The following is a 23,027-nucleotide window of genomic DNA, read 5'->3' on the forward strand; positions in this document are numbered from 1 at the left end:
AACCTCTGGAATAGGACAAGCAGCCATCTCCGGCCGAACATCAGTATCAGCCGGAGACAAAGCCTGAAACCGGTTCGTCAGACAAACTGGAGAGGCCTTCCGTTCAGCCCTCCGGAATGTCTTTCGCCCCCTGCCACACCTCGAGATGACCTCCCACTCTACCACAGGTGAGGGATCAGCCTCAATGTGGGCAGTGTCCCGGGCAGCCACAGCCGTAGTCCGATCGGGGGATGCGTGGGACGAGCTGGCCGTCCCCGACAAACCCCCATCCGGACCCCCACAGTGATGCCCATTGGCAACAGCCTCAAGCTGTGTGACCGAAGCCAACACTGCCTGAAGCTGGGAGCGAAGGGATGCCAATTCAGCCTGCATCCGAACACAGCAGTTGCAGTCCCTGTGCATACTGTGGTGGAAGGTGCTGGCCGGAAGACCATGGTCGGCACATTCCTGCCACGTGCTCCTCGGTCAGACTCAAGTCCCACGGGTTGGTTGCGCTGACGGGGGTACGCTACTAGCAAGGCGCGTTGGCGGAATCAATCCTCCAGTCAGAGACTAATCGTGTGATCACGTGGGGACGCGGCCGGGAGCGGCGAGGGCGGCTTGGAAACAGCTCCGCGCTCTCAACGCTTCAGACCTCGGCCCCGAGTAGTCGCTCCTCTAGCCTCTGCCTCTCTGATGAGCAGACGGCAACCCCTCTTGGGGCTGCTCAGCCCTACGTAGGCACCAATGTATCATCGTTACAGGAATAAACTGGGTCCATTCCACTTCATTACTTTTCATTTTACAACGCCCTCCGCTCCTGACCTCTATCCTGACGAACAAGTGGTGTCAGAAGTGTTCTGCCATCCAACAGATGTGGTCCATTCTGAAGCACTAGAGATACATTTGCTGGATCAGAGAAGGTAACAAACCCAAATCCTCTACAGCGACCAGATTCACTGTTTTTCATAACAACACAATCAATCACTTCCCCATAACGTGAGAAGTACCTCTGGAGATTCTCTTGTGTTGTTTCCCAGCTCAAACCACCAACGAACAGTTTCCCTTTATCGTCGTTATCCACTTCTGTCTTCATTTTCATGTTTTGTACGGAACTCAGTCCTTAATAAAGCTCCTCTTTTAGTGCTTCTACGTCTAACAAACACCTCACCTCAAAATGGCTTTCTCTGGAAAGAAAGCCAATATGGAGGTGAGTGGATCTACCAAGAAATGAACCTCTTCGGATTCACGTATCCCGACAGGCACCCAAAGGATCTTTCCTGTGCCTTCTGGTATCTCCACGGGATTATCGGCTTTTAGCATCGTTACGGGAGACTCCGAAACTTGGGAAACGGATCCTTTTTTCCCAGTTCCGCTCGCCCGCAACGTGCAGTCACGTCCAAAACGGTGCACGTTGTCGCCGAATTTGACGGTATTTAACCTATAGTCAATAACCCCCTGGAAATGACGCAGAAAGTCACTTCCCAGGATGATGTCGTAATCCGTGCGCCAGTTCCGTACAACCTCCATCGTAAAAGCATATTCTGTGGAGTCCAACATGAACTCAACGCAACAGCTGCCATCAGGTTTCACTATGCCGGGACCAGGACCACAGAGAGGAGGCAACTACAGCCAGCCCAACCAGGCGCAGAGCTTCCATCCGTACAGGCGCACAGATCAGCTTGGCATTTTTATCGAAGAGAGATAAAAGAACATTGCAACCGCCGCGGTACCATATCAGTGGTGTTGGTCTCGACAGATCCTTTGGGTGCCTGTCGGGATACGTGAATCCGAAGAGGTTCATTTCTTGGTAGATCCACTCTGCCAGAATGAAACTCTTGACCAGATGCAGGTCCACGTAAAACGTAGCCTGTGCAAAGCGCAGCAAGTACAGAAAGAAAATTGCGTACCCGTGTGTTTAGACAATTTTAGTCACAAGCAAGCTTTAATACCGCGTGGTACAGTATTAGCCAGCTTACAGGTTATCACACAAGATGAGTTGCCAATGAGAACCCTTTCTCTGAAAAAGAAAAAGACTGCTGCCGCCTCTCAACACTTTTTGACAATCACGTCACATCTGACAGATAAGTTTAAAGCTAAGCTTAGTCACCTCCCATTGCATGAACAAAAGCTAATAAATGAAGTATTGAATGAGTATTCATGGTTGTTTGAAGACAGGAAATATTTACTACCAACAGATCTAATCCAACATGAGATTCCAACCGGAAATGCTAGGCCAATAGCTCAAAACGGGTACCGAATTCCCTACCATCTTCAGTCAGTGGTAGAGGAAACTATACAACAGCAACTAGAAGCAGGAATAATACAACCCTCTTCTGGTGCGTGGTCTAGCCCAATTGTAGTCGTTCCAAAGAAATCTATAGACGGAGAAAAATCCTATCGTCTCTGTGTAGACATGCGAGCAGTAAACAAAGTTACTACTCCAGATCATTATCCATTACCCCGGATCGATGAAACACTCGATCGTCTGGGCAATTGCCAGTGCTTCACAACATTAGACATGCGCAGTGGGTATCATCAAATTCCAATTGCTCCTCAAGATCGAGCTAAGACAGCTTTTGTAGTTCCTGGTGGCTTATATGAATTCTTAAGTATGCCTTTCGGGCTTCGCAACGCTCCAGCAACCTTTCAGCGATTTGCAGATCTGCTATTACGTGGGTTGAAACCTACTATGTGCCTTGCGTATCTTGATGATATAATTATATTTTCAAAATCCATTGCTGAACATGCTGAACATCTACGCAGTGTACTGATGCGATTACAAAATGCTAATTTAAGCTTAAAATTAGAAAAATGTTCTTTTGCTCAATCACAAGTGCGGTATTTAGGTCATGTCATCAGTTTCAGCGGAGTCAAGCCAGATCCACGATTAACTGAAGCAGTAGACACTTTTCCTATTCCAACAAATTTAAAGGAATTACAATCCTTCCTTGGCCTTGCAAATTATTACCGCCGTTTTGTTAAAGATTATGCTACTATTACCAAACCACTTACTAAATTGTTGAAAAAGGATACTCCTTTTGTTTGGACGGATGAATGTTCGACCGCCTTTCAAACAGTGAAAACTATTTTAACTAGTTCACCTCTACTTGTTTACCCAGACTTCGCTGAACCTCTTATTTTATCTTGTGACGCATCTGATTTTGCTGTAGGATGTGTCCTAAGCCAAGTGCAAGATGGTGAGGAAAAACCCGTTGGGTATGCCTCTCGTCAACTGAATAAAGCAGAAACTAATTACAGTACTACAGAAAAGGAATTGCTTGCCCTTCTTTTTGGAATTAATTATTTTAGATGTTACCTTTATGGTCGCAAGTTTACAGTTCTTACTGATCACTCTGCTCTGCAGTGGTTATTGAATCTTAAAGACCCTAGCAGCAAACATATGCGCTGGGCCATGAAACTGTCAGAATATGATTTTGAAGTTCGGCACAAGCCTGGTCGGTTAAGTAGAAAAGTGCGTGTCATTCAATCAGATGAGGTATCAATTGAAGAGTTAAAAGAAGCACAGCAGGTGGACGTTCAATGTCAAAGATACGCCACCTTGCCAGAATTTGAAGTAATAGACGACCTTTTGTATCGAAGAACTCCCCATGGAAATCGTTTGGTAATACCGAAATGCTTGCAGCAACGTATAATACGGCAATGCCATGATACAATCCAAGCATGTCACAGCGGCAAACGTGCTACGAATGCTCGAATTGCGACACGTTATTGGTGGCAGTACCGACAACGTGACGTGGACAGGTATGTAAGATCTTGCCTGCCGTGTGCACAACGAGCACAAAATAGGCATCCGCGAGTTCCGTTGCAAACACTTCCTCAGGCATTTTCACCCTTCGAAATTCTTGCTTTAGATTTCCAAGGTCCTTTTCCACAGTCGCAACAAGGTAACAAATACATTTTTGTCTGTTATTGATCACTTTTCACGTTATCTAATTTTGGTTTCCATCCCCGACATGACAGCTGAAACTGTGGCGAGAGAGTTTGTAAATCGTGTGATACTACCTTTTGGAAGTCCTGATGCATTTTAACGGATCAAGGAACCAATTTCATGTCTGCTTCATTTGTACAAGTTTGTAAATTGTTAAGAATCAAAAACTGGCGTACAACTCCCTTCCATCCTAAAACCAACGGTCGCGTTGAACGCGTACACCGTACAATTTGTAAAATGTTATCCTATTATGTTGCAAAAACACACGCTGATTGGGACAGATATGTACCGTATATTTCTTCTGCATACAACACCCGAATACATGAATCCTTACGAAGCTGTGTTTGGACGGCCGATGAATTCGCCGTTCGAAATAGACAAACTACCTCAAGGTGTATAAATAAAAGAAGTAAAAGGTTTAGCCCGCCGGCTAAAAGCGATCTGGTATAAGGTAAAGTGGAATAATATCAAAGCTACTAATAAACAGTCGCACAGGCAGAACAAAAATGCCGTTTTACCGACTTATCAAACAGGTGATTTAGTGTTACTACGAAACCCGGCAATCAAAAAGGGACGAACTAAAAAGTTCTCTCCCCGCTTTGAAGGCCAGTATCGGATTGTACGGTTGACCACACCAGTCAATGCAGAACTGCAATTAACCGATCGTACGGTGATAGTGCACTTTGACCGCCTGCAACCTTACCACGGTAGGGCTGTGTCACCACAACAGGTCGCAGCCCCCGATCCGCCTGTGTCACCTCCACCTCAAGTGGGACAAAGACGAAAGAAAAAACGGAGGAGATTACCTCCACAGGGTTGTAGATACCCTTTGCGGAATCGACACCCTTATGGGTTGAGGTCGCCTGATTAATAACGCCTAATTAGAGTTTTATGTTATGTTTTATTGCAGCTTAGTTTAAGTCATTTTCTCCAGGGACTTGGAAGCAAGACGTGCCTGGCCACCACGGTGTTCCCAGCCATTCTCAATTGTCAATTTCCAGTCCTGTCATGTATTTTTGCTCATTTTTATATGTATGATTATGTTTTATGTTTTGCAAGCAATGCCACGCATTAGACGTCACGCAACTGACTTGCTTCAAATGCAACCATTACACTTGGTGTTGGCAGTACCGCGGCTGCTAACTCCGAATAATATTCTTCAATGTCCTTTATTGCCATCTATTTGGCAAACCAGTACATGTGGAGTATTTTTACTCCGAGCTTTTCTTAATACTTGTTACGTTGACGTCTAGTGTATTGTACTATATGTCGTAGTTCTGTATTTGCTGCAGCTAATCGTAAGTAATCGGAACAGATAAAGCCAGGACTTGAAATGCATACGCCTCGTACGTTTTGTTTACGGGACCAGCTGTTGGCGGGGCAACACATCAGCTGTCGCCTCCCTTCCTCTCTTCAGCGCTGTCCCATCTCCTCGCCAAGAACTGGCCAGCGGCCATCATTTTTTCTCAGCCAGTAAGAGATGACGTATCTTATCACCACGTGCGCTGCCGCCTCCAGCGTCTCAACACGCGGCGCGTCCGAGTAGTTACAAAAACAAACCGCAAATTACTGCCCTATCCTCCGTGTATGACAGACTACAATGCATTTACCATCATTTTATATAACTAACAGCCTTTTTTTAAAAAAGTCTTATTCTAGATAATTAGCAATTTCTAATTCATCGTTATTTCTTGTACATGCTAAGCGCGTGATATTTGTCGCTGCAGTAGCGGCCGGTCTCTCGCGGCTACACGCCGTCTCACATAACCGCTGGCGTGCCGGTGCCTACTCCGCACCTACGCGTGCGCTGCGCGCTCGCTAACAGCTCCAAGCTGGTTTCTTTCATGCAGCCGGAAGACACGGCAAACAAAATTCATTCAAACATCCCAATGAATCTTAACATAAATATTAAGTAGATGTGATTCATTGTTTAAATTCTCTTCCTTGTTTTGTTTCACATTAGCCGGATAAATCACACGAAGTTCTTAACGATTTACATTATTCTGCATACATTAGTCTGCCAATCCTATAAGCGAAGTTTCACTACTGCTTTGATTCATTGTATAAGCTACAAACTACAGCCCTAACCCTCTTACACATCGAACTATGAGGACATTTAACGTTATCTTCCTTGGACAAGGCCAGATATGGGCAAACCATTGCAATGCCACGGGTTTTTCACGCTACTGACGAGGCACAAACGACCAATCGACCGGGCTGCCGTATATCGGTGGGCGATTGTTCCTTGGTTGCTACGCAGTTATTTTTGCCCTCCCCATTTATTTTACTCTACCGCCGTGGTCATTGTTCTATCCTGTTTTCCTTCTTCTGTTGATGAGGAGGCCCCTACAACATGTTAGGTACCCTCTTCCGACAGTACCGGTCTTTTAATCTTACCACCCATTTACACCGAGATATTGCTCTCCCTTGTTGCAGTCTTGCCCCAAAATATCGGCCGATGATCCATTGTGAGATACGTACTTTGCCTCTAATTATCCGGTGATGTAAGCGCTACGGGATCTGTGCCTAGTTGTCCTTTCAGTTCAATTTGTTATCGTCAGTTTTAAAACTAACACACACGCAGCCTAGCAGCCAGCCCCAGGTGGTCAGTGTTACATGTTAACGTTGAGCGTTCCGACTACTTACAGCGTTATTATTATACATCATTGTGTTTTTATTTTCCTGTCAATATATGTCATTGTGTTTAATTATGTCATTATGCTAGCGCTAGTGATTTATAGTTCATGATTTTCATTTTATGTAGTGTTATGTACTGCGCGCACAAAAAGTGACGCTATTTATGCATGTATGCTATTCTAGCTTCAGAGCTATTTTTATTGCTTGAACAGTCGACATTTTCCTAGTACAGCAGGTCGCTAATAACGCCGCTGATACTTTTATTCCGTGTATCGCAGGAAACCCATGTGCCTACACTAATTCTTATTAAGTCAGACGGACGCCCTTAGGCCCGCTGAACCACGGTATCGCAGATAGCTCCAATGCACTGCCTACCCCTCAATTATTAGACAGGTTGCCTTAGCACTGTCCGCAGGTTGCTCCATTGCCCTGCAAATTATATAATCATCAATCCAAGTCTGCAGATTGCACTAATGCACTGCTGAACTTATTAGTCGAGTCACTCGCAGGTAGCTCATTCGCACCGCGAACTTGTACTTACACGTCACCGAATCCTAGGCTCCTCGGTTGACCACAAAACAATTCATACATCAATTACCGCGAGACAATTTGCGCTCACACTACGCCTTTGGCACTCAACCACAAATGAACTGAGCCCCAGACGCTCTTTTATTACATTTTATACAACGCCACTTTCTTCTACATGGCAATTCCATTGCAAAATCATCGGATTCTGCCAAAGATTCAGATACCGTTCCCAAAATGGCAGCCTTTTTCGTTGCTGAACGGATTCGTTGCTTTTCAGCATCTGACAGTGCAAAATGCACTTTTAAGAACAATGTTGTTATATACACACACTGTCGGATTCTATTGACGTAGTCCCTTATGCACTTCGTCAAGCGACTAAAAAACAACATCCCCTGACGGATTTCGTTTCCGATTCAGAAGTTTATGTTCGGGAAATATTCCCTTTATTTTATTTCTTGTCAATTATTATTACTTCAATGTCATGTTTTATTGTTATCAATTTATAGTTATGATTAATGTTAGTACACTTCATGGTTATACGTTATCTTTGTGTCATATTCGGTATTCCCTTTTAATTTTCATTGTTTCTCGACTGGAAGTATCTCTGATAGCACCTATTGGCCTTCAATTCGTATCCGCCATCAGCTACCATTAGTCACACATTTACACAACACTTCATACGCCCAATAACAACTTACAACACACTCACACTGTTCATATCCACACTACCTTGGTGTAACTTGTTGATGTTACCAGACCTCTATTGTCATATAATAAGTACATGAACAAGGCTTTTATCGTTTATGCCCTCCGCTCTTCGGAAGGGGAAAGGGAAGTACGTACGTATGTACGTTATGTTCAGTAGCAGTTTCTTTTAATCAACAACGTAATCAATTTACCTGTTGAACACTTCAGTTTTTCTGTTAAAATGGAATCAAACGTCTTTGTGACATCAGCTATTCGTTTATTATTGCATTGCAATAAACTGTTACTTTTAAGTTGCACTTACAATGTCCTGGTCTCGGACGCAGAGCCACTAGCGCTCTCCGACGCTGTTATCTGAGCTCAGCACTCTGCCGGCTCATCGCTGATAAAGCTGCGCTGCGCCGCCTCCTCTGCTTCACGCCCAGCCTCTGTATTAACGAGCAAAAGACTCGCTCTCGCTAACATTCATTTACGACTTCAGTACAGTTAATCTCTCTATTGACCACTTCTGTAAGTAAAGATCCTATGATTATTGAGTTAACTTGAGTTGACCTACCCTCATTCGGGTTTTCTACAGCTGAAAAACCACTCAATATTATTTCTAAAATTTATGAAGTACTTCACCTGTCTCGCCGTGTCGAGCCTTAGCGGGGTTGGTGCCCCTGCGTAGTGGCCAATGCGTGGGAGGTGCCTAGGCTGTGCAGGTTTACACCGCGATCACAGGATTCCTTCTCATTTTATTCATTAAAAAAAACTTTCTTCGTACAAAATCTCAAATTCATTAACGACACTTGGCCTTCGTCCCATAGCAGGTTGAAAAATTTTTTCCAGCGAGTTACGCTTAGTCTGCGCTGTGTAGTACTGCCTCCGCGTTCAGTGTCTTTTTTGCCGACGCGTGATTGATCAGCGGATACTCAGTGTTGAATTACACCATTGTCTTGCCGCATTGCTACCCCCACGGCTGCCAAACTGTTGGTTGCCTGCCGTGATTCTACTTCGTGGCCTTCTTCATCAGTAAGCGTGACTGAACTGGTCCATCGTCGCTACTTGCCAGGCAATTATTGCTACAACGTTGTACCCCTTCTGTCACCTCTGAATTACTCATCAAGTAAGCCAGGAAATTTTTACTTGTAGGGTCACTAATACTTTCTCTCGCAGTCGACCGTTATCAATATTGGAAGCCGAAAGCAACCTCCGTTCAAATGGCTGTCAATTTATCATCCGCAATGGGAAGCATGTTAATCTCAATGGTTGTCGTCGTCGCCGTTAAGGCGCCTCCATTTCACGTCTACCCTTCCACATCTGGCGTGCTTTTTGGACGTCGTCATAATCTGGTGCATACTCCACATTATGCTATTGTGTTAGCTGATGTCAAGTTAACATTATTAGAAGAGGAAGACCGTGCTTTATATGATACAGCTCAGCAATTGTCAAAATATGAAACCTTCTTGACGCAGACGAAGGAACATGAGTTTCTCCGATCTTTGTGGGAAGTGACTATAATTATTTCAACCCTTCGAAGTCAGCCGGCCGCGGTGGTCTAGCGGTTCTAGGCGCGCTGTCCGGAACCGTGCGACTGCTACGGTCGCAGGTTCGAATCCTGCCTCGGGCATGGATGTGTGTGATGTCCTTAGGTTAGTTAGGTTTAGATAGTTCTAAGTTCTAGGGGACTGATGACCACAGCAGTTGAGTCCCATAGTGCTCAAAGCCATTTGAACCATTTGAACCTTCGAAGTCAATTGAACAGTATTAGGGATGCAGTACCACGGCCTCGTTTCAAACGAGCCTGGTTGCCCGTTGGAGGTACATTATTAAAATCTGTCTTTCGGATTCCTGACGAAGTAGACGCAAAACGCTGGGATTTGGACACACAGCAAGCGCTTTCGGAAACACAAGTTAATCACGAAGTGTTGGTACATCAACAGGTGCGCCTGACACATCTTGAGAATAACCTGTTAGCCACAACTAGACAAATACAAGTTGTAGCCGACAGATTAACACGACACTATCGTGCACTTGAACGATCCTTTAACCAAGAGTGGAATCATCTTCGCTCGGGATTACGTAATCTGACTATCACATTGGACATTGTGAAGACCACGCAGATTCTTTTATTTAATATACACACAGCACAGTTACACGTGCACATGTTATACTCGGCCATTCAACTCGGACTGCAAGGAAAGCTCAGTCCACATCTGTTACCCTCAGAGCCCCTCTTGCACATCCTACACAATGTGTCGTCGCAAATTTTGGCCCCTAAACAAATGCTTTATGCCGTGCGGGAAAGCAACCTCCCCTTTTACTATGCTGCGTTGGAGGTCCGACTTACCCGTAATTCTGACGGTATTCGGATGCGAATGAGGTTGCCAATCACGTGCGCAAATTGCGAATACGAGTGCTATCAAATATACACTTTTCCAGTCTCTTGGGCTACCCTTCACCACCATGTTGTTTGGCAGACTCAAGAATTTTTAATAGTTAGTCGGGATCGACAAACTCACGCCAATCTCTCTCGCGCTGAACTATCCAGTTGCTTCCATACAACACATTACTTATGCTCCACGCTAATTTTACACACTAACACTACTGAGTGCGAGATGTCACTGTTTTTAGCTGAAACTACTGCACCTCCATGTCCTCGTGTTCTAGTCTCACTTCGTCAACCAATAATTCAGCCTGTTGGCAACAGTTTTCTGTTCGCTGTTCCACAGACTGTCACCGCCACTCTGGTGTGCCACCGTTCAATGTCAGAGACTGAATCGTACCGGGTAACACTGAATAATAGTGGCCTAGTGTATAATAGTTCAAGATGTGACGTATACGCTGCTTCTATGAGGATATCAGCTCAATAAATATTGCACTCCACCTTTCATGTCACCATTCCCACATTTACCTTATACCTTCCTGAACTCTCTTTTAAACTCCATCACCATGAGAAGCTAAAGAATTTACCGAATACCAATGATTCAGATCTACTCCAATCGATCAATCAACTCCTTACCCAGGAACACAACCAAGTTGCTCTTGACCGAGTGGCCTCACATATTGCCGATTGGCACCAAACCAAGCGATTAACCACCGTTGTATTATCCAGCGCTGGTTCGGTAATCATCATTGTAATGATTCTGATTATAGTATCCTGGATACTCTGTAAAAGAGGGTTTTGCAAATGTTTCACTTCCTTCCGAGAAGTAGTTCCACCCCCACAACCTGAAGGTGAATATCACACCTGAAACTACCTGCCAACCTTGGTGCATGCGATCAGGCATGACCCCCCCCCCCCCCCCCTTAGAATTAAGTTGTAGTCTAGGTGTCAGGTCAATGAACTAATTTTGTAATGGATTTGTATTTCTATGTAAAGTCTATGGAATCACAATTTAACTGTCGAGTCTTAACCCTCATGTAAGTCATTTTGTTTTCTCTTTAAATTTTTGTCATTTTGTAATGTTCTCATTCACCCACTTGGGCAATTACCATTGTAATCCTAGATTTAAGAACTCAAAGTAATATTACGGGGAAAAACCCCCTTGTGACTGTTAGGCCTGGGAGCATTCTCTCACCCCCACGAGGGTGGAGTGTTTCAGTGTGCTGTGCTCCGGTGCCCCTCATCATCGCCTGGGTACCCACCACCACTGATACCGCCGACACACACTCACAGCAAGGCGCCACCCCACTGCCGTCGCACCAACTTCACAAGTTTGTTATTCAAGAGCCTTCCTTCAGGTCCTTCAGGCCACTTTGTAACTTTTGCACATATTGATATCACTATGTTATGGATGTTAATTTCTGGGACCCTTCATAATGATCATATATTTTTTAAATGGAATAATCAATTAGAATAAGCTCATTCATTTTCATCCAGAGAGCCTTCTTCGGAAGGGAAAAGGATGTGCAGGGAGGAGAACCCCCAAGAGGGATCATTGCCGACAAAATTTTATTAAATAAATTTTCCATGCATAATGTTCGGTCGTAGCCGGCTTGGGCATACTGTGGTGGAAGGTGCTGGCCGGAAGACCACGGTCGGCACATTCCTGCCACGTGCTCCTCGGTCAGACTCAAGTCCCACGGGTTGGTTGCGCTGACGGGGGTACGCTACTAGCAAGGCGCGTTGGCGGAATCAATCCTCCAATCAGAGACTAATCGTGTGATCACGTGGGGACGCGGCCGGGAGCGGCGAGGGCGGCTTGGAAACAGCTCCGCGCTCTCAAAGCTTCAGACCTCGGCCCCGAGTAGTCGCTCCTCTAGCCTCTGCCTCTCTGATGAGCAGACGGCAACCTCTCTTGGCGCTGCTCAGCCCTACGTAGGCACCAATGTATCATCGTTACAGGAATAAACTGGGTCCATTCCACTACATTACTTTTCATTTTACAACGCCCTCAGCTCCTGACCTCTATCCTGACGAACATGGGGAACTCCATTGAGATAAGCGACTTTGACAAAGGGCAGATTATTATTACGCAGATCCTGTGAACGAGTATCTCGAAAACAGCGAAACTGGTCGAATGTTCACGTGCTACTGTCTTGAGCACCTACGGAAAGAGGTAGAAGGACAGTGAAACTGCCACTAGGCATTAATTGGTTGGCCGTCCACGACTCTTCACAGAATGTGGGTTTTGGAGGATTGTCTGCTCTGTAAAGTAGGATAGATGGTGATCTGCGGCATGTATGCCGTAAGAGCACAATGCTGGTGCACGCACAGCATTTCGGAACACACCGTTCGTCATAGATTGTTGAACATGGAGCTCCACAGCAGACCATCCCTACGTGTTCACATGTTGAGCCACCGACATCGTCAATTACGATTGCAGTGGGCATGGGACCATCGGAATTCGGCCAATGGAAACATGTCGGCTCTTCGGGTGAATCACATTTTTGCTACACTAGGTCGATGGTCGTCTACACAAACACCGTTATCGAGGTGAACGGCGGTTAGAAACGTGCAGCGAGCCACGCACGCAGGCTGGTGGGAGCAGTATTGTGCTATGACAGACATTCTTTTGCGCTTTCATGGGATCTGTGATAGTAATCGAAGACACGCTGACAGCTGCGACCCACCTGCATCCCCTTTTGCTTGGTGTCTTCCCCGATAGCGATGTCATCTTTCAGCTGTATAATTGTCCTTGTCTCGGAGCAAGAACCTTGCTAGAGTAGTTTGAGGAGCGTTATAGTTGTGAGCGTATGGGTGCTATTCTGTCATTCTGCGCAACGGATTAATCTGAGATGTACCCTTTACCCTGTGGCTCCTGCAAGATGCAATTTCCACCCTCACACTACTACAGAAGTCAGACAGACGCTCCTAACGTTCTAAAAAGAAATGCCTGAAAAACTTTGCCGACCGCGGTGGCCGAGGGGTTCTAGGGGCTTCAGTCTGGAACCGCGCGACTGCTACGGTCGCAGGTTCGAATCCTGCTTTGGGCATGGATGTGTGTGATGTCCTTAGGTTACTTAGGTTTAAGTAGTTCTAAGTTCTAGGGGACTGATGACCTCATATGTTAAGTCCCATAGTGCTCAGAGCCAACCAAAAACTTTCAACAATAAATATCTTCTGGAGTCGTCCACTGTTAGGAAATGACACAAAAATTCACAAAATTTCTTACATAACTAGAGGGATACTTGGGTACTGGAGTAGTGCTATTTAGTGTAAGAAAAACATGAAACTAACGAAAATTATTATTTATTTCGCAAAAATTCTGAGAAATCACAATGGCACTTTTAGTTATGAACTGAACAAGTCATTTCCAGGTTCTTTTCGGAATGTGAAGTTACCTCTTAAGGATAGTATTCGCTAATGAAATTTCTATACAAAGTTTAAGATTGTTATTGACTTGGCAGAATGGCTGAGAGCTGCATCTACTCAACTTGAATAATTAATTATCTGTTAGAACGTTGCTAGGTACGGTCGAGGCTGTCATGTTTGGAATGCAGTGAAATGTATTGTTGTGGAGGAAATATGGGGCTCGCAAGAGCTGTAGCGCACAATACCATAAGCTGTGATGTCAGCTGTGATGACTCGCTGCTGACAAATAAGATAACTCTCGTTCTATCTGAATTGACCTTCGCCAATCAAACTCTCCCTATGCCTTGATGAAGTCAAGGACTCCTATTCGCCCCTAGTCTAACTATTGGCGTGGTACACCGGTCAGATAACCAGTCCACCGTGATGCCACTTAAAAATTCGCTCGCAGGCATTTAACTATAACTCTGTCCGTTCACACCGCACAATAAGTGTCGTGGCCAACACAGTGGAAAACGCTTAATCGCTTGGACTCAATATACAGCCGCACTCCAATGCGCTCTCGACAGAGGTTCTCTCCCAGTGAAGTACTGAGGAGAGACTTGTTCCTTGCTCTTTGAGTACACGTACGAGCGCACACGCTCTCGTTATGTGTTCTCATTCCAAGAGCTACAACGGAACGGCCCCTCTCCATGCCAGACGTGAAGGGGTATATCTATCGGTCTCTTCCATTACCCCTTCAGCTCAAGGTGTCAGGAATATCGTCTGCCAATCAGCATTGCTCTTCTAAAACGGGAGAATGACGTTTCGTTTAAGGCGACCAATCCGGAAATCTGTAGCATCGGCGTTTGTCGTTTGCTGTCTCCCTGTGAAAACCTCTGAAACTGCATGCTATGTTTTTAAAGAATGCATAGGCTGGGCGCTCCCACACAATGTAGAGGAATATGCTTTTAAGCCGAACATGGGGTCGTTCTCCCCTTTCACTCGGGCAAATGCTGTCCGCTCCACGGGTAGTCGCCGTCCGATGTAGATAGGCTGAATCGTCCTCTGAAGGGACTGGCCTCTCGACGTGCAGTATGCCTCTCCCGAACTAAAAGCTCTTGTGACCGTTGTGTCTTGAATGTGTGTGTGTACGCCAGCCTCGAGTATCTCAAATCCGGTGTGCACTTGTTATTTGCGTATTGTTTACGTGAATTCGTACAACATTGACTTTATCTTATCGAGTTTGGGTTCGAATGAAGCGTCTTGATGTGTGGAATATGATTGTGAGGGCATAACATGTAAGCAATGAAGGTCAGGAGACCACGACGTCTTACATAGTGAACTCACATACAAGTCTTAACGACTAAATTCGCTTGGTGTAAATCCTATTGAACACATCTCGGTCGCTGTCGGACGTCATCACTGCATACGCAAATCAGAGAGAGAGAGCCATCTTACGATGCATGGCGGAGGGTACTCTGTGCCACAACCACTCATTTTCTTTCCTGTTCCACTAGCAAATAGAGCGAGGGAAAAACGAGTGTCAACATAACTCTGTATGAGCCCTAATTTCTCTCATCTTATGTTTGTGGTCCTTACGTGAAATGTATGTGGAATTGTTCTGCAGTAACCTTCAAATGTCGGTTCTCTAGATTATCTCAATAATGTTCTTCGAAAAGAACATCTCCTTCCCTCCAGGGATTCCCATTTGAGTTCCCGAAGCATGTCTGTAGCACTCTGCGTGTTTGTCGAACGTATCGGTAACAAATCTAGCAGCCCACTACTGAACTGCTTCGACGTTTTTCTTTACTCCGACCAGATGCGGGTGCCAAACACTTGAACAATACTCAAGAACAGGCCGCACTAACGTCCTATATGCGGTTTCCTTTACAGATGAACCACACTTTCCCAAAATCTCCCAATAAACCGGACTTCGGTTTATTGGGCGCCATCCTGGCATGCTCAAAAATGGTTCAAATGGCTCTTAGCACTACGGGACTTAACATCTGAGGTCATCAGTCCCCTAGACTTAGAACTACTTAAACCTAACTAACCTAAGGACATCACACACATCCATGGCCGAGGCAGGATTCGAACCTGTGGCCGCGTGGATCCGGACTGAAGCGCCTAGAACCGCTCGGCCAGCTCTCGCATGCTCGCTTCATTTCATATTGCTTTGCAACGTTATGCACAGATATTTAAACGACGTGATTGTGTCAAGCAGCATACTGCAAATGTCAAACATTACACGTTTGTTTTTCCTATTCATCTACATTAACTTACATTTTTCTACATTTACAGTTAGCTGCTATTCACCACACCAAGTAGTAATTTTTTCTAAGTCATCTTGTATCCCCCTACAGTCACTCAACGACGACACTTTCCTGTACACCACAAAATCATCAGCAAACAACCGTAGATTGCTGCCCACCTTTTCTCCTGATCATTTAATATAATAATATAATAGCGGTTCTACCACACTTCCTCGGAGCACTGTTCACGATGCCCTTGTCTCTGATGAATGCTCACCGCCGAGGACAACGTACTGGTTCCTATTACTTAAGAAGTCTCCGAACCACACACATATCTGGGATTCTATTCAATATGCTCATACTTTCGTTAACAGATACCTTCTTTAACCAAACGTTCATTAAATTAATAAATAAATATCGTAAGGCATTTGCTTTTGACTTGTATATTTCGGATTCCCAGAATGATTTGGTGATTTATATGACAGATTTTATATATGACAGGTTTTATATGTGACAGATTTTATAAGTGACGGAATTTTTTGTGTTCTGTGCATCATATGATTTTTTTTGTTGCCTTTCGTAATGTGGGGAGTATAGCTCCAAAGAAAACGTCTTATCTTTTACTCTTGATGCCTATAAGATTATGACCAATTAAATTTTGTTTTTCTGAAGAATGCAGGCTGTTCACCTATAATTACCGCCTGATAACGTATCAGCGCCGACTTATTCTTCACAACATCCTGTTTGTGGTAATTAAACAGCTTCAGTGTTGCATGCAACACTCCTTAGCTTGACAGATATATAAGTGGTTACGCCACGCTGACGAGCTCTAACCGTTTTCCCCAACTCGTGCAACATTACTAGTTTCATTATAGTGTGGATGTGAAAATTTGTTTTATGTCGGCAATTGCCTCTTGTTAAGCCTACGTAGACTAGTACCAGCGTACGACTTAAACAGATGTATACTCTGAATCGTCAAAAACAAATTGTTGTGTAACATTTCCAATGTTGAGATGGCGTGCCCCAGTAAAAAAAAAAAAAAAAAAAAAAAAAAAAAAAAAAAAAAAAAAAAAAAAAAAACTATTGCAGTAACAACTCGGAAACACACCGACGTAAATGTAGAATAGGTCCTATAATTACCAAACGTTTTGGAGTTTTTCGTCACGTAGTGGGTTTTAAAATTATTAAGCAACATGTGTTTCGAAAACAACGATCGTGTGAAAGTCAGCTCACTCTCTTCGTCCACGAGACCCAGAAAGCAATAGACACAGGCAGCCAGGTAGATGCCGTGTGCCTTGACACTCGATACAGTTCCGCAATGCTGCCTAATGATCAAAATACTAGCGTATGGAATATCAGACCAACTGTGGGACTGTACTGAAAGGTTTCTAGCAAACAGCACACAACATGTCATTCTGAAAGGAGATAAATCTTCAGAAGTAAAAGTAACGTCCGGTGTGCCCCAGGGGAGTGTTACAGATTTAACACTATATAGAAATGACCTAGTAGATAACGTCAAGAGTTCGACGAGGCATTTCGCGGATGATGTTGTATGCCTAACAGTCGCGACGCTAGAAAACTGTCGTGAAATGCAGGAAGACCTGCAGAGAATCGACACTTGGTGCCTGGAGTGGCAACTGATATTCAAAATAAACAAATGTGGCGTATTGTGAATTCATAGACAGCGAACTTCCGCGATTGGAACAAGAAAGGGAAGAAGTGATAGTGGTACACAGAGTACCCTCCGCCATACACCGCAAGCATGTCAATGTAAGCATGTAGATGTCAATGTAAAAAGTTCAGTGATAAGCTGCACGAACACGTCTTCTGAGCAAACCGTGTAATGATCATCTGAAAAGTTCTAGTAATCTTAAATACACACAATAGTCATCAGGTATTCACACCCTCTTCATTTGTAAAAATAGCTTTTCTCTGTACCGAAAAGTAAGGTTTCATAGTGTTTGAAAATTTTATCGCCATATCCCTCAAGCGTGTAATTGCGGGAATGTGAGTTTGGTAGCTTTCGGCAAGGTGTTAATAACACTTTCCATTTCCGTCAGTGTATTAATCCAAGTAATAATGAGTGTCATTACGTAGTCATGGCGTGTGACATTGGCAGTCTGTTATGAAACGTACAACTGAACACCAGATAGCAACTACTTATTTATTTACTAAGTGAGTACCCGTCATGGCTAGGGTATACATTTATTCCAGTCCTATTAGACCACCTCCTATTTCCCCCTCTGTCTGCCCATGTATTACTCCCCAGACTGTCTATCTGTTCCTCCCTTCTGCATCCATCTACTCCTTTTCTCCTCCGTCCCTCTCCTCCTACCCCATCTAAGCCAATTTCCTCCTGCTCCCTCTATCTCCTCTTCATCCCCCCACCCCCACAATCACGTGGTGAAAACAACAGTCTTGGTTGCAGAATTGATTTTATTGCTATATTTATTATTGACGACTATAGTGTTGGTAAGTGGGTTTTGGTTGCCACGATTAGGGCATCGCCAAAAATAGACTGCACTTGTCATATATAGCAAAATAAACGTAAGCAAGTATTCGCTCACGTCATATGTTAAAAGCGTAACACTTGTAAACCTTGCAGGTCTGTGTAGCATATACCAGTGGATACAAGGCAGAATCAGGCCTGCACATAGTTCCTAGCATGATAAATATGTTGGAGGCACCGTTCTTTGTTCCCTGGTTGGGTTGGGTTGTTTGGGGGAAGAATTCAAACAGCGAGGTCATTGGTCTCATCGGATTAGGGAAGGAAGTCGGCTGTGCCCTTTCAAAGGAACCATGCCGGCATTTGCCTGGAGCGATTTAGGGAAATCACGGGAAACCTAAATCAGGATGGCCGGACGCGGGATTGAACCGTAGTTCTCCCGAATGCGAGTCCAGTGTGCGAACCACTGCGCCACCTCGTTCGGTCGTTCTCTGGTCTGATGCGCTATACTGAGCTCAGAGTGACAAGGGCAGTCTATTTTTGCCTGTCCCCTATTTGTGGCACCCAAAACCCACCTAAGAACATCATACTGGTCAATATGAAGTTGTCTTGTATTATGTGAAACGCTCGTCGTGAATAAATAAGGCAATAAAATTAATTCAGCAACAAAGACTGTTTCTCTCACCACATTCTGCATACTGCTTGCTGTACCAACACGGCGTGAAGGGGAAAGGATTTCTCCTTCCCCTTCTATCACTTCTTCCTCCTCTCTTTATTCATCTCCCTCTCCCCTCTCTCAGTCCATCTCCTCCTCCACTCTTTCTCCTCTTCATCTCACTGTCCATCTCCAACTCCCTCCTCTCCCTGTCCATCTCTCCCTCTTTCCTTCTTCTGGCCATCTCCTCCTCCACATTCTAACTGCCCATCTACTCCTCCTCCGTTTCTTTGTCCATTTCCCTTCCCCTCTCTCTGCCCATCTCATCCTCCCCCATATCTGTGTCCACTCTTCCTCCCTCTGTTCCTTCTCCACGTTATGAAACCTACCACAATAGGAGATTCCTGGTTCTTACTCCCACAGTATTTTTTACCAGATAGTAAGTAGTATGTGTACCAAGTTTGTCTGAAATCGATCGAGGAGGTTAGAAGGAGTTTTTTATCCACAGCTTTGTTCCCATACACACATGTCACATACTCGTATATCTCACATATATTTAATATATTTCACACATATTTCACCTGTATAGCGAATTTCGTCTTGCAGTTTCGTCTCCACACAGCTCAGTGTTTATGAAGTTATATCTCCTGAATTGTGTGTCGTATATATATATATATATATATATATATATATATATATATATATATATATATATATATATATCCAGTGGTACATGTGAATTCTGTCTCCGAAAAATGTTGCGAATAGAATTAGTAGCAAATATGCAATAAATTTAATCGTCATGCATGCTGTGGCAGTTTTACTGCATGAACAGTGAAAATGTAGTAAGCGATAAAAATTTTTAATTTAATTAGTCCGTCAGACTTGTCAAGAAGAAAAAGTTTCGTGAAGGTTTTAAATTATGTATACGAAGACAGTGACTTGTTCTCGAAAGAACAGTTACTGTTGATGACCGTGCAGATTTTCTCTGAAATAAATGATGACTAACTGACAACCTCAGCTGCCGACAGGTGTTGTTGTTATACCTCGATGTGGACAGCTGAAAATGTGTGCCCCGACCGGGACTCGAACCCGGGATCTCCTGCTTACATGGCAGACGCTCTATCCACCGTCGCGCTATTCATCTGTGTCCTCGGTGGCTCAGGTGGATAGAGCGTCTGCCATACAAGCAGGAGATCCCGGGTTCGAGTCCCGGTGGGGGCACACATTTTCAGCTGTCCACATCGAGGTATAACAACAACACCTGTCGGCAGCTGAGGTTGTCAGTTAGTCATCATTTAAATTATGTGTAAAGTTTGTTGCATGTCACTAAATGTCATGTCCTCATTATGAAATACTGGATATACAAAGTCTGCCTACTCACGCGTCATGGGTTACACAGCTTTTTCACCCTCACCCCTTTGATAGGTAAGTGGTTCTTGCCCCCAAAGCGATTTCTCGCAGACATTGTTATGTATACTAAGTTTAGGAGAAGTGGAACATATGCACATTCATATATATACACATACATACAAACATACATGCTTACATATTTTTAATATGTATGGAGTCTGACAGATTAGAAATATAAGGTCGTCTACTATGCTTCACTAGACATTCTTCAAATTACGTCATTACATTAACTATGACTCAAGTGCTGCAGTAAATCTTATACGTTGCATGGAATCTATCACTGAGATATAACTTAGGACATAAACAGTAAAATAAGTAGCAGCTTTATTAAAGTAGAACACTTTTGGACTTATGTGAAGAGGGCGACGTAATAAGAGAGAATTTTCAAGCTATGGATGGTGGGAACAATGTACTTGAAGGGAAAGATGGGAGAGACAGAGATAGAGAAGCTTAGGGAAGGGCTGGAGTGCTATTGATTCATCGCTCTGTGATGTTTTGTTCGTGAGTCTGATTTGCCACTCGCACTAAGAGTACGTCTTCCCCTGCCTGCAGAGTCTACATGGAGCTCTGCTGCAGTTTCACACTTGCTCTCGTTGTCTGGCTGAATTATCTCGTTATAATCAGAAAATTCTGTGTTCGATATATCCATAAGGTCAGCTACTACATTCGACTCAGAATTCTCCGCAACGTTCTCTTTATCAATGTTATCAGTCTGACATTGGTCCATTTGTGATGAGATTCGAATTTTCTCACTGCTTTGGAGCACATGTGCCTTGCTTCTAGTAAGCCTGCATTCAGATTCCTACTCTTAAGAGCCTTAAATTGTTACTGATCGCAATGCCAAGCAATTCTACCTAGAAATTTGTTCTAGTGAGCCACTAATTCTAAATCCCTGACAATGCATATCAAATAAAAACAACCCTAATCTACGATAACGTACAAGAGCCTCAAATAATCTACCATCCTACGTATTAACACAATGCTGTTCTCCATCAGGAACAGTCAACAAGTGACACAGAAGTAACAGCAACAAATGAATGAGAATAGAAACAAACAACACACAAAAATGTACAAATTATCAATGTATTTAGCGCCAGAAATTCTTATGGTTATGCAAATATAATTTACCTCAGTGCACCAGATGAATTTTAACATGGGAAAACAGAAATCTTGTAGCAGAAATCTCATCTGACAGTTACAGAAGGTGTCATCAGTTCAGGATGCTGTCAGAGTCACCAAATTCGAATACTGCACTGGGCCTGCAGTTTGATTTGAAAGATTACAGGCGACTGTAAGTTTACACATGACAGCATATAACTTTAACTTGTAAGCCTTCCACTTGTTTTCCTGGCCATGAGGCTGCTAAATTAATTCCTCCCTCTGACAGTGATTGTTGCTGCTAGCCTGCACAAGAGGTTATCACTTTTATTAGAATTTTAAATAAAACTTGAATGCTGAGAAAAATTAATGAAATGATCGCCCTGTCATTATATCAGTCAATTTTTGATGGGTGACTAATGTATGGGGTTAATCTTTCAAAAAATATGGCAAGAGTTTATTTATCGTAAACTAGGACAAAAGGCATAAGTTAAGCAAGGTGACAAATAAATCATGAACTGTTGAAACACAAATAGAAGCAACAAATAATTAGCAGTCCACTGGTTGCCGTTTGGTTGGCAAAGACAACAGTTTCTCTGTTTAATCTATTTACCCTGGCCTAAACATGGATAATGCAGTCTGAACTTTTCTAATGCTGAATAGACTTTGATGGATTTATTCTACACAGAAGTTATACTGCGTTGGTGCAGCTGAGAACAAGTGGCAAGACTGTGATATTGTTTGCCCCAACAAGCCACAGCAGCAATACGATATTGCTTTCTCGATCCATAGCACTATCTCAGGTGACTGTCATGGTGCAAGCATCTGCAGGGTAGCAATGTGTGGCACCTGTAATTTATTATCACAGGCATGAAATATATGAAGTTGCAGGCAGGAGATCTGTTAGACGGCCACAATCACTTTCTAATGGAGACCTGAAATCTCAGCAGACTCCAGCGTGTGACCCTCCTGTTCGCCAGTCATACCATGGAGCCATTTGACTCACTTATACAATACAGCAGTGCAAACGAGGAGATCAAGCACCAAGGTGACAGACCTGACATGAATAATATTGTCCTCGGCACAGTGAGATTTCAAAGGTCTAAATTATTGGTACATCTAAAATTTCACCACACGCTCCCCAGTCAAGACCAGTGCTAGTGCGATGTCACGCTCAGGATGAATGCCGTCATGCTCAGGATGAATGCCCCAAGTGCCCACCAATAACAAGAGTCCAGACCAGAATTTCCTCTCTGGACCAGAATCTCAATCAGGAGAGCATTTCTCCACTCTTCCCCTTCCACCATCAAAAACTCCATGAACTCCAGAACTCCAAAATTACTTCAGCACAACTGCCCCCCCCCCCCTCCATGGGTTTCGTGCCAATCACAAGACTCCACGAGTGCCACATCTCCCGTCTAGCTCATCTGATCTACCTCCCAGCAAATTATAACCAAAGTTAATAATATTCATTTCCCTGCTGGAGAAGCAGTAGATCCCTGACTCGTAAATTTCCACAGAGGGAGGAGACGTTACGCTCCCGAACTGTGTTTCCCACGCCCACTTACGGCAGCGTGTTTTGAGAGTTTTCATTTAGGCCTAAAGCTAACAACACATTTATCACAGAGATCTTATCTAGACAG

General features: G+C 44.0%; 1 non-coding gene and 1 pseudogene across 1 annotated transcript; both read left to right on the forward strand.

Moving 5' to 3' along the window:
- The first annotated feature begins 1,573 nt into the window (after nucleotides 1-1,573).
- The window catches only part of LOC126249351 (AP-2 complex subunit mu-like), a 93,949-nt pseudogene continuing 72,495 nt past the window's right edge, over nucleotides 1,574-23,027 (forward strand).
- Trnav-uac (transfer RNA valine (anticodon UAC)) lies at nucleotides 20,023-20,097 on the forward strand. The gene has a single exon. It is a non-coding gene; the product is annotated as a tRNA-Val (tRNA).

The sequence above is a fragment of the Schistocerca nitens genome, chromosome 3, assembly GCF_023898315.1.
Source record: "Schistocerca nitens isolate TAMUIC-IGC-003100 chromosome 3, iqSchNite1.1, whole genome shotgun sequence".
In the NCBI taxonomy this organism is placed as follows: Eukaryota; Metazoa; Arthropoda; class Insecta; order Orthoptera; family Acrididae; genus Schistocerca; species Schistocerca nitens.